Source organism: Petaurus breviceps, unplaced genomic scaffold (genome assembly GCF_028583685.1).
Source record: "Petaurus breviceps papuanus isolate PSGF00001 unplaced genomic scaffold, PetGlider_PUasm1.0 90723, whole genome shotgun sequence".
Lineage (NCBI taxonomy): Eukaryota > Metazoa > Chordata > Mammalia > Diprotodontia > Petauridae > Petaurus > Petaurus breviceps.
In genome coordinates, this window is record NW_027187323.1 from 4643570 (window position 1) to 4657161 (window position 13592).

Here is a 13592-nt window from a genome sequence, read left to right on the forward strand (position 1 = left end):
TCTCTGTCTCTGTCTCTCTCTCTCTCTCTCTCTCTCTCTCTCTCTCTCTCTCTCTCTCTCTGTCTCTCTCTCTCTCTCTCTTCTCCCTCCCTCCCTCTCCCTTTTCCTCTCTCTCTCCCTCTCTACCTCACCACCCTCCTTCTCCCTCTCCCTTTTCCTTTCCCTTTCCCATCATGATCTGGCTTCAGTTCATCTTCAACGTTTATTGCTCAATACTTTCCTTCTTGGACTCTACATTCCAACCTAATTGATCTTGATTGTGTTTCCCTGTGCACAACAGTTCATATCCTAACTCCACGCTTTTACATATGCTGTACCCCATGCCTGAATCATACCCCATCACCCCTCCCCTATAAAATCCTTAGCTTCCTTCATCAATCAGCTCAATTACACCTCTTACAGGTATCCTTCCAGACCCCCACTCCCAACTGCCCTCTGCCCCCAACCTGAAAATCACTTTCATTGTAGTTTGTATTTACTTATAGGTGTATATGTTGCCCAGGCACCTCAGCCACGTCTCCCCCCAAATAACATAAGGTCCTTGAGGTTACAGTCTGCTTTTCTTTTTGTCTTCATGTGCACAGTGTAGCACAGTTTCTAGCACATAATAAGCACATAAGTTATTTTTGAATGAATGAATACAATCACCCATGACACATTCTATAAATATCTTTACATTTCAGGGGACAATACATTTTAATTTATATGTCCAATAGGAGGTGTTAGAATTTTAATAGAGTGGCTCTTAATCCTTTTCTAATGAGGAAGTGAGAATCAGATCCCTTTGGATCCAGAGTTAATGTAAAGGTCCATGGTACCAGGTACAAAAGTAGCCATGGTTATGGTCCCATAAGAGACACAGATATTTATACAAGTCCTACAGATTCCACTGTGTGGGAACAGGAAGAGGTATCATTGGTCTTTTGTTTTTTGGAGGGGGGAAGGCAAGGCAGTTGGGGTTAAGTGACTTGCCCAAGGCCACTCAGCTAGTAAGTGTGTAAAATGTCTGAGGATGGATTTGAACTCAGGTCCTCCTGACTCCAGGGCCAGGGCCAGTGCACCACCTAGCTGCCCTTGTATCATTATTCTTTACTGCTATCAGGACTTCTCATATCACTTCAATGTTTCTATGTGACAATCTATATGAGATCTCTTCCTGGAGGAGACTAGGTTCTAAAAGTAGAAAGTAATCTATAAGCTCTCATTGGATCACTGTTGGCAGAAGCTTTTCTGATACGAAATGCAATAAAGTAAGCATGCATACAAGCATTAATTAAGTACCTAGTTAAGGCCTAGAGATTCAAAGACAAAGTAAAATAGCCAAAACTGGGGTGAGGGCTGGGAGTAGGTGGGTGGGAGTGTCAGGGAGACTATATAAGTATGTAGGAACATTAAAAATGAATACAAAACAAATACAAGGTAATTTTGGGGGAGGAATACACTTGGAGATAGTGGCATGGGACGGTGCTTGAATCAACTAGGAATTCTGAGAGTCAGAGGTGAGAAGAGAGTTCATTTAAGGCAAGAGATGGAAGATAAAACTTGTGTGAGGAAGAGTAAGAAAGCTCCTTGAGTTGAACCATGGTATTTTGTAAAGGGGAATCATGAATAAAAGGCTGGAAGGGAAGGCTGAGGCAAGTTGTGAAAGGATTGAAGTGACTGACAGAGAGGTCGATGTTTGTTCACAATCATACAAGCCACTCTATCACTCCCCTAGTGGTAAAGCAATGGCCACAGCAAGAGGTGAGACACAATAAGGAGTACTTTCTCTCATTTCCACAAATGCTTAGCAGCCTGAGATACTGATGACTACATCAGCTTGAACAACATCTTTTAAAAATTGTATGCAGAGATGGCTAGGTGGCACAGTGAATAGAGCACTGGCCCTGGAGTCAGGAAGACCAGAGTTCAAATCTGACCTGAGACACTTAACACTTACTAGCTGTGTAACCTTGGGCAAATCACTTAACTCCAATTGCCCTGCTTTCCCCCCTCCAAAAAAGCAAAAAAATCTCTCTCTCTCTCTCTCTCTCTCTCTCTCTCTCTCTCTCTCCCTCTCTCTCTCTCCCTCTCTCTCTCTCTCACACACACAAACATCCACAGATGTTATTGCTTTGAATTTTGTATTAACAATTCTGTCATGTAGTGTGATATATATTAATTCCTGCCTGTCCATTCATGATGCTCATTTTACTGTGTAAATGCCTACAGGGCAAGGCCTAGACCAGTTTAGTTCATTTATCATAGCATCAAGTACCAGAGCTTTATGTTAATAATGCTTCTTGGTTAATGAGATTGGAAAACTAAGGAATGGCAAAGTCAAATGAATTCATTAGGATCAACCAAAAAACCCATATCATTGAACCTCCAAGTCCTTTTAGATCTATACAGGTGAACCCTGGAGAAATCTCAGGTTGAAAAGAAAAAAATAGAAATGTCAAAGGGGGTTGTAAAATTGTGTTTGAAAATTTTATTCACTTTCAGCTCCTGACTCTGATCCATACTGACTCTGTGACTCCCAGCAAGTGCCTTAATCTCTCAGGGCTCTAAGCATCTCTAAGACTTACTGTCCCAGACCATCACCAGTTGTCTTCTCTTTTGTACTGGACTTCGATGATTCTGGAAGAAAGAGTAAGGTTTTGGGCAACTCTCACTTAAATCTAACTCAGGTACAAGTCAAGACATCACCCTGTGATGTGACTGGTCCTCTTGAAAATGAAGGATGAACAACAACTTGCATGGGCAGAAGGACTTGCATCATTTAAGAGTAATTTGTGCCAGTGAATCCATTTCCTGTCCTTATTCTTCTTGATTCTCAGGTCTATGTCTAGTCATATCTTTGTTTATTCTTCTCCCACTTCCCATATCCATGTGCATGAGGGGAAAGAAAGTTGATTAGGGTATTTTAAACAGATTTTTTTTGGAACATCCGTAATACTGCTTATTTCTGGCAAGATTCCCTAGTTTAGGCCTATATGACACTTAAACTGTACTACATTTGTGACACACTGGTCTCCCCATTTTGTTCATATGGAGTATCATTCTACAAAAATTCTCATATGGACTTTATAATGATCAGGTCTCTAGGATACTCTACTTCTCCCTTGGAAATAGGAATATTGTGTATTATGCAAGTAATGTAGGGACAGGTAACATAAATGTTGGTTGTAAATGTCAGGCACAAGATATATCATCCTGATATCACTTTCCATCTCCATTCTAGAGAAACTTAGAAATAATTCTCCAACCCTGTTGAAGATGCATACTGATCTTGCCTTTGATTGAATCTTGTGGAGTCTCCTACAATTGCAGCATTGTTTCATGCTGTACAATAAGCTTGCCATAGCCCGGGGCCCTCACATAGACACTGAGTACAGTCTGGAGTGACACTAAGCCAGGGTGGGAATGCCATTTGCTAGATACATAGTTTGGAGGACACTTACATATGTCATCTAGCAAAAATTTTCTTCCCACGGTACCTTGTCATAGAAACATTTTATTCACTTGTGGGAAACATGCCATGTGTCAGTAAGGGGTTATGGGCTGCCCCTGGGTCTCTGCTCTCCTTTCCCTTCTGCCATGGTTCTCTAAGGCTAATTGGTCTGAATGTTCTTTAGCCCATTACAGAACAAATGGGACAAAAAGCCTGAGTGTGTTTCAGCTAGTTCTGGACAAAATAGTTTCACAAAGTGTTAAGTCATTGGAAATTTGGGGTCTCTTCACTCACACAGCCTCTACCCTTTTTCAGGCTCTTGTCACTTCTAGCAAAGACTACAAATAATCTTCTGTTACCTCTTTCTCAGTTTCTCCTCTCCCTAGTCCATACTGCATACAACTAAATTGGTATTACTAACACATAGATAAAATCATGTCACCTCCACTTACTACTCAAAAATCTTCAATGGCTCACTATCACCTCTAGGATTAAAATGTAGACTCCTTAGTCTGGCATTTAAAGTCTTTCAGAATATGAATCCTGTCTGCTTTCCTGTATGACTTTGGACAAGGCACTTCTCTGACCTCGTTTTCTCATCTATAAAATGAAGGAGTTGGACCAGGTGCTCTCCAAGGACCCTTCTAGCTATTGATCCATAATCCTATAACTCAGTGTTTCCAGTTTGTGTCTTACTATTCACTTTCATTCATTCTCCATTCTAGTTGAATTAGCCTTCTGGTTTTTCTCTGTATATGAAATCCTTATGTTTTAGTACAAGTGGTCAAGTGGTACCCTATATCTGGAAGACATCTTTGCTAATATATCTGCTTCCTGGAGTCCCTACAGGGAATTCTTTGGAAGCACAACTCAGGCATCACTTCCTACATGAGGACTTTCTCAGTCTCCTCTTGAAAATGCTCTGTATTGCTTTGCATATATAATTTGTGCTTACTCACTCGCGCATGTTATATTTTCCCAATAGAATATAAACTCCTTGAGAGCAGGTGTTATTTCAATTCATTTATTTTTTGTCTTTATTCTTATAGTGCCTAGCACAGTGCCTTGCACATGGCAGGTGCCTAAGGAATTAAATTTGGATTGGACTGAACTGTCCCAATAGACAGTACAGAATACTGTCTATTGAATTGAATCCACAGTTTATTCACTGAGCCCAATATCATAAAAGCCCTTCTTAGCATGGGTTGATGCGACTGGGTTTACATTTCCCAGGGGTATATTGGACTCCATGTAAGGTTAAACAAGGTGGAGGAAGAGAAGTTAGATAAGAGGCATAGATGCTTTAGTCAGAGGCAGTTTGTATGCTAGCAAAGCAAAGTGATGAATTGAGTCAATTATTTGGATAATTCCAGGGGAAAAAAAAAATAAATCCTCACTCTCTGTTTGCCTCAAAAATTCTGTTAATGAGGCAAATGTGTTATTCTGGTTGTTCTAAATACAAATTGTCTTTTATTTCTCTCTTGTGGATATTTGCCACATTCTCATTCCTCTCCCTTCCTGAGCCTGCCCTGACATACTTTTATAGTATCTTTTCCAGAGGGGAGACTGTAGGAAATGTTGCTCTGAGGAAATAAAATGCTCCCCAGAAAAATATTTGAGGAGAGGAAGAAGAGACACTGAAGTCGGCATACAGTCTGGGGAAACAAGGCATTACCTTTGAACCTAATCCTAAGTGGTGCTAATATCTCATTGTAAAAAAGCAGAACTACCCACTCTCTTTGGTTCAGTTTAGTTCAAATTACACTCCAGTCCACCCACAGACGACTGTCAAGCTCCACTGCATGTTACCACATGTGCCGTGCACCTCAGCAAAGATCTGCCTGTCTCTGCTCCCATTCAGGTTTATTTTTAAGTTGCTCCAAGCATTTACTCATCTGGATGTTATGACTCCCCTCAGTTGCTTTGCTTAGTGGAGGGCTGTCTACTGTTCCTTGGCTTTTTTTTTGGTAAGTATGGTTCTATTGTGAGGGCCAGCCCATTCCACTTCCAGGCCTGAGTTATTTTGGTCAACCTTTTCCTCTGCAAGGTGTGTTGGACTCCAGTAGGGAAGTTACACATTTTTACCACCAGGCACAGTATGTGCACTTTTAAAATGCTAGCTGCTCTGATTTTTGTGAGCAGCACTATAATTTTCTTCAAGGCAATACAACTAGTCAACTTATGAGATCATAGGATCCTAAGAACTTAAAATGGGGATGAATTATAGAGGCCATTAAGTCCAACTTCTTCCTATCCTTTCCCTGTTTTACAGACAAGCAAAATGAGACACAGAGAGGTTAAGTGATTTGTCTAGTCATACAGTGACTTAAATATTAGAGGCAAGATTTGAATCTAGGTCTTTTGATTCCAAGTCCACTATGCTCTGCTGGATCATAGCTTTAGAGATGAAAGGGCACTCAGAAGTTATCTTGTCCAATCCCTGCAGGTAAAGACAAGGAAATTGAGTCCCACAGAGGGGAGATGATTTGCCCATAAAAATGTACATTGACAAACACAAAGAATCATTAGAAAGTGTTATATGTTGGGCCCCTGTGACTGCTGGACTTTAGCTGATTGACTAGTGTGCCTCCCTCTGGTAACAGGAGGTGGACCTACCTTTGGGCAAATATATATCTACATTTCTATAAATCTATATCAACACACACACACATATACCTAAAGAGCAATATAGCTATGTATTTATGTGTATATAAATATGTGTGTATACATGCATACATAGAGATGTCATATTTATATATATCTATAGACTTTTTATGTTTATAGAGATTGATATATCTCTATATAGAGATATATGTCTATAGGGTTATAGATGTATAGAGATCATTATAGATATATAGATCTATATAATTTTATGACTATATAAATGTGTATATATAGATATAAATATAGGCATATAGTAATAACATATAGTAATTTTATATTATATATACACACATATACATATACATACTTCCCCCATATGTATGCATGCATGCATGTATGTATGCGTGTATGTATTTAAGGGGCAGACCAAGGATTTGTCAAAGTCCCTTTATCCCAAATGCAGAATTTTTTTTTTACTTGTCATGCTGTTTCCTCAAAGTCAAGACTCAGTTCTTTGGGTGCTCTCCATTATCATGTCCTGTATAAAGAGGAAAGGTATGTAGTTCCCTGATTAGGGCACAGTGTGTTCGTCTACACTTTGCTGTGCTGTTTTGTAGGTATGTCTAGTCTCCCCAGTTACATCTCAAGCTTCTCAATGTTGGTGATCCTGCCTTCTCTTTCTTTTACAAGCTCCCTTAAATTTCACTGGGTGATTGGCATTTGGTGGTTCTTCAATCAACATTCCTGATCAGCCCTCTGGAGGTTCAGTACAGTAAGAAGGAGGTGTGGCAGACAGATGAATACCTGTGGCATCTAGGATGGTAATCCGGTAATCAGTCAAGGGCCTTTGGGCAAAAATCTTCACTTGGCTGTTACCTTGACAGCTGTAAGGGGATGTGGCAGGTAGTTTTCAAGATTTTTATGAATTTCCTCTTGGAGGTTAATGATTGTTTATCAAGCCTCTACCTGAAGGGACTTGTTCTTCAAAAAGATTGAAGGGAAAGCTCTCTTGTAACTCATCTGCCTTATTTTGTGAACATAGTTGTAGGTCTCTCTGGGATTGCTTTATCAGTGCAAATTAAAATTTGTAGAACATCATGGGTTTATGAAGCTTGTTTGCTCTGAGTGGGCCTAGATAGGTTTTTAAAAAATTGCATGCCCTTATGGGTGGAAGGTTCCCCTCCCTTGCCCCTGAACCCATCCCCAGGGTTACTGACCATACAAAGGAGCCTTCAATACTCCACAGTAACACGTCACAATTTTTCAGAAAACAAATGCTCTTAAGCTATGGAGGTTTGCTAGTATTAACTATATTTGCATTTATATACATAAAGGATAATTAACAAATTTCCTGTGTTAGGCCCCTATAAATGTTGGACCCTACTTAATTGCCTCCCTTGCTTACCTGTAATTACAGGTCTGTGCTTATCCTTGAACCTCATTGTAACAACTATGCAGATATTTAATTAAATCACTATTTAAACCATTTACCAAGCATTTGCCATGTGTAAATCACATCTATTAGGTACTAGGAGCTAATCAGAGGGTGAGAGAATAAGAGGTTCCTGCCTTTAGATTAGTTTAGAATAAGAAGGAGGAAACAGAAACACATAGACTTTCCAGTTCCTTTTTAATTGTTGTCACACCAGAGTGACAGTAAGGAGCAGAAGGATTGGATTGGCCATGACAAGTCAAGACCAGGGTATAACTAACCAGGACGCATCTCAGTCCTTTTTCCCTGGTGATTGAGTATTGCCAGAGAAAGTCACAAAAATAAAGCTACTTTTACTTTTGACTATTTTATAGTTAATCACTTCAGCTCTTTCCCATTTCCCACAATGCCTGTCCCAAGCCTTCCTTCCCCCCTCCCTTTCTTACCACTAACCATGCCTCTAAACCCCCACATTCACAGCATAAAGCATAGCTTCCTTCTTCAATGAGGTAGTGCAGTGAATAGAGCACCAGAACTGGAGTCAGGAATACCTGAGTTCAAATCTGTCCTGACACTTGACATTTACTAGCTGTGTGACCTCGGGCAAGTCACTTGACCCCACTGCCTGACCAAAAAATAAAATTAAATAAATAAATAAAATACAATTGGGAAGTGTTTAGCAAAATAAATAAAAATCCAGTAAAACACAGATCACATTTAGTACATCTACTTTTCAAAGCTTCTTTGCATTTTCACACACTCTTTTTCCTTTCTTCTAGGCACAGAATAAAAAGTATTGCTATTCCTTACTAGAGGGAGTCCCTCTGCTAGTTCAGATGATCTTTCCTACCTCTTTCTAGGCTTTGATTCAGCAGTCATTCCCCTCTTTCATGCCTCTTCCTTCTTTCTGCAGCTCCTGGTTTCTTTGCATTTGCCCACTGACCCACGGACCAGACCTATAGCTCTTTTGTTGTTGGTGGTCAGTTGTTTTTCAGTCCTGTCTGACTCTTGGTGACCCCATTTGGGGTTTTCTTGGCAAAGATAATGGAGTGGTTTGCTATTTCCTTCTCCAGCTTATTTTTCAGAGGACCTGAGACAAAGAGGGTTAAGTGACTTGCCCAGGGTCACACAGCTAGTAAGTGTCCAAGGCTGGATGAAGATGGATCCTCTTAATTCCAAGCCTAGGGCTCTATTCACTGTGCCACCTAGGTAGGCTCACATGGACTGAGTTCAAGCTTAGAGGCTTTTCCCACATGAATTCTCCTTTACTCAGACCCTGAGCAAGGATGTTTTCTATGGATATTGGAATCTGACTCATGTTTAGGCTTCTGTTAAAAAAAAAGCAAAAGCCTTCAGCTCTTACACAAGCATTCAGGTTTATATAACATCAAAAATAAGATAGTATTAATTTAACGAGGAGGAATTTAGATGGCATAGTGAAGAATGCTAGGCCTGGAGTCAGGAAGGCTCATCTTCTTGAGTTCAAATCAGACCTCAAATACTTCCTAGCTCTGTGACCCTGGGCAAGTCACTTAACCCTGTTGCCTCAGCTTCCTCATCTGTAACATGAGCTGGGAAAGGAAATGGTAAACCACTTCAATATCTTTGTCAAGAAAACCCCACATGGGGTTGTGAAGAACCTGACATAACTGAAATGACTGAATAACAAATTAATTTAACTTGAAAAAATGCAAAGTACAAAGGACTCACACCCAAAATGAGGTCAAGATAATTCTTTTTCCCTCTAATATCCAATATCTAATAGAATTCCAGGAACTTATACATTTTCCAGACATATGGTATTATCCTAAGATTGAGTCCTTCTACAAGGGAAAGATGCTCAGGGTTGATAAAGAGTTGTTCCCTCAAACCCAGATCTGCACAGTCCATATAACTTAATAAACCAATGAAAGCCTGGATTTGGTCCTCCATGTTTTGGCTCTGTTTCTCACTGTAACTTGACTCAGGGTCCCAATTTGGTGCTGGAACTTGGCATGATCCAAGAACGTCTCCACTTGATTAAGGGATGATTAAGCTATCCTTCCACTGCCACTCCATTACTTCCATCTCTGAGGCCAAGAAATTGCCCATGAGGGTTGTGTAGACAGGTAAGCTTCCCTTCTCCATTTGTGTTGATATTTTGAAGGCCAAGTACAAGGGTAGAGTATAGCCCAGGTGATGACCTCATCAGCAGTGAGGTATTAGCTGGGCAAAAGATATATCCTAGAACTTTTGGAACCATGTAAAACTGTTGACCACATACTCCTAGGCCTCAGAGAAATAATGATCTCCTGGTGCTTCCATTTTTTCTAAACAATCTTTCTCTTGTTGGCTTTTTATTCTTTTTTTGAATTCTTAAAGTGGGTGTTTCCTAAGCTTCTGTTCTTGGCTCTCTTCTCCCTCTCTTTTTTTTCCACTCCATATCCCTTGGCAATTTCATTCATGCCTGTGACTCCAACCTCCAAGTAGATAACACCTAAATCTGTAGCTACAGATCTCAAGTTTTGGCGGAGTTTTTGATCTGTATCATTAACTGTCTACATGACACCTCCACTTGACTATCCCATTGGAACCTGAAATTGCACATTTCCCAAACAGAGCTTACTTAATTTAACCCTGAACCTGTTCTTTTATACACATACACACACATGTATGTATGTTTATGTGTGTGTATATATGCATTATATATATATATATATACATATGTATGTTTCCACACAAATATATATTATCAATAGCATGACCATTCATTCAATTTTCCATATTCCAAACGTTGGAATTGTCTTTGATTCTTACCAGACCCTTTTCATTCCTTCATTTATCTGATCAGTAAATCAATTGTCAAGAGTTTATTGAATACCTACTGTACTCTAGGCACTCTCTGCCCTCAAGAGATACACATTCTATGAAGGGAGACAGGAACATAAATATATCTATACTAATTAAATGCAAAATAAACACTAGGTATTTATACATAATAAAGAATAGATAATTTTTTTCTGGGGGGGACACAGGTATGAGGGTCTAGTACATGGGGTAGATGGCAGATCAAGAAAATCTTGATATAGAAGGTGATACTTTACTGGAGTTCTGAAAGGAAACAAGGAATTCTAAAAAGCAGCGCTGAAGTCAGCATTCATTCGAGGTATGGAGGACAGCCAATGCAAAGGTAGAGAGATGGGAAATAGAATGTGATGTGTAAGAGACAGGAAGCAAGCCAGTTAGGTTCGAATGTAATGTGTGGGAAGTCGGGTAATGCATAATTAAATTTGGAAAGCATGTATGGAGCCAGATAGTGAAGGGCTTTAAAAACTAAAGAGAAGAGGTTATATTTGATATTAGAGGCAATAGGGAGCCATTGGAGTTTGTTGAGTAGGGGAGTACCATAGTCAAATCTGAACTTTAGGAGGAGAGATTTGAGCAGGAAGACTTTTTTCCCCTGCCCTGTAATATCTCTTGCATATGTCCCATCTTTTCTACTCCCACGGTCACGATCTTAGTTTAGTTCTACATGTTCATCACTACCATCTGGACTATTACAATAGCCTCTTGAGAATATTTCTACTTCTCCCTTCCAATTCATCCTTCAGAACTGCCAAAATAATCTTTCTCATGTGGAGATTTGGTCATGTCACTTTTCAAAAAAATCTTCAGTGGCTCTCCATTGCCTATCAAGTAACATTTAAGCTCCCCTGCCTGTTATTCTAGACTTCCTACAGTCTAGTCCCAAGCTAACTTTCCAGTCTTGGCTCATAATAGTTTTTCGCAGTACTTAGAACAATGCCTGACACTATAGCAAGTCCTTAATAAGTGCTTGTAAACTTGTTGACTTGACTTTTTTATGCATCTTATATTCTAGTCACATTAGATTATTCTATATTCCCAGAAAAGACCTTGCAATTTTTTGCAATTTCAAACCTCTATGACAACTCACATTATTACCTCTGTCTGTAATACCCTTCCTCCCTCTCTTTCCTGCTGGCCCTCCTTCAAAATCTAACTCATGTGCCATCTCCTCCTTGAAGAAGCCTTACTCCACCTCCAGCTAGTAACAACCCTTCCTTTCAGAAGTCAGAAAGCATTTTGTTTTGCAATTCTAATGTGTGTGTGTATGTGTCTTCGTTTTGCACTAACTCCTCCCTTCTCCCTACACCCCAGTCTAGAGCATAGGTATGCTGGTGAATAGACAAGCTTAGTTAGTGTTGAGAAAGAAGAAACAATCTTTATCTGCAGAGAGTTTCAGGATTTGAATCAGGAATTATATAAACACAAATGAAAAGAATCTGTTGGTTTGTTAGGAAGATTTCTCTGGGGATTTGGCATTCAAAGGACTAAGAAGACTATAATGTGATTTAGTGGAAAGGACATCAGATTAGGAAGTACAGAAGCTGATCTTAAATACTTGTCCTTCTACTTTGTCCTTGTATGTCAAGTCCTTTAACCTCTCTTGGCCTCAGATTCCTCTGCGAAACAAAGGGTTGGACCAATGAATTAATTCAACCAACTTTTTTGAAATAAAAAAAAAACCTAAAATTTATCACAGAGCCATCTCATATATCAAATACAGTTCTTAAATAAAAGAAGAAAAATAGAAAAAAAATCCAAAAAGTAATATATTACGCCCCTCCCCCCCACACACACATCCCTTCTGACAATATTATTCAGTGTTCCACACTCATGGACATGGCACTTCTTCAAAGAAGTAGGGGCAGGTGTCATTTCTCTTCACTGGGAACATATTTTTTTTTAAATAACTTTTCAACATTCATCTTCAGTTGTCTTGTGGCTATTTTTTCCTTCTGTTTATATTGTGGTAATGTGTAGAATGTTTTCTTAATTCTTCCTACTTAACTTTGCATCAGTTTATCTAAGTTACTCCATGCTTTTCTGTATTTATCATCTTGCATTATACACATGTATCATTATTTGTTTGGGTTTTCCCTAATCAATGGACATCTACTTTACAATCAACATTTTAAAAAGAAAGAGAAAACCAAAAGATCCTTCCTGAATGAAAATACACATTTTCAAGTCAAAGATTCAGACTGAAAAATTAACATTAATCTAAAAAGCAAGATGTGGGGCTTGTTGAGTGTAACAATCTATATTTAAAAACTTTTATTGATGCCTTTTGTTTTTACATCACAGTAATTTCTTGATGTTCTTCCCTCTTGTCTTCCTCAAAAATTCTTCTGTGACAAAGAATAATTAAGTAAAAATACCCAATATAGAGTGACCTCATTTGATAATGTATACAGCAATGTATTATAGTAGTTAGTTCCCACTTCTTTGGTAAGACTTATAGTTCATTATGTGTTTTTTGAACTCTATTTTTTCAGTTATTTAGAATTTAGCTTCCTTTTTGGGATTTTTTCATTTATATCATTCAAATTATTGTGTATGTTATTCTCCTGGGTCTGAATATTTCACTTTCATCTTAAAATCACCTTGTTTCCCTTAATTCTTCATTTTCAATATTCCTTATTGCACAATTGTAGTGTGTCATCTTCATATATTAATTCATCAGTCAACAGGCAATTATCAAGAACCTACTATGTGCCACGTAGCCATTTCCCAATCTCAGGGCATGCTCTTTGTTTCCAGTTCTTTGTTAACACACACAAACACACACAGCTGCTGTGAATATTTTGGTGTATATTGGACCTCTGTTTCTATATTTGACTTTCTTGAGGAATGTGTCCCATAGAATCACTGGCTCAAACAGCATAAGCAGTTATATAACTTTTCTCATGTAAATCCAAATTGGTAGACTATGGTGAGAATAGTCAGAATACTTCACAGTTCTACCAATAGGGTTTCTGTTTCTCTGTCAGTCTCTCCAGCATTGAGGGTTCCTAGTTTCCTTCATCTGTCAATTTGTAGGGTTCAAAGTGAAATATCAGAATTGTTTTAATTTGTGTTTCTGTTATTAGTAGTAATTCAGAGCATATCTTCATAGAATCATTTATAATTTGAAGGGGGTCTTTTGGGGAAACTTTTAAGTATTCCCCCTTAGTGACTTATCTATTGCAGAATAGTTCTTTGTCTTACATATTTATGTTAATTCCCTATGAATCTTAGATATCAGACTTTCTTCACTGATCTGATGTTTATTTTATTTTA

General features: G+C 38.8%; 1 protein-coding gene across 1 annotated transcript in view; it reads left to right on the plus strand.

Annotated features, from left to right (window-relative positions):
* LOC138145014 (uncharacterized) overlaps window positions 1-13592 on the plus strand; it is a 449608-nt gene that overhangs the window by 109996 nt on the left and 326020 nt on the right. The gene's annotated exons all lie outside the window — the stretch shown is intronic.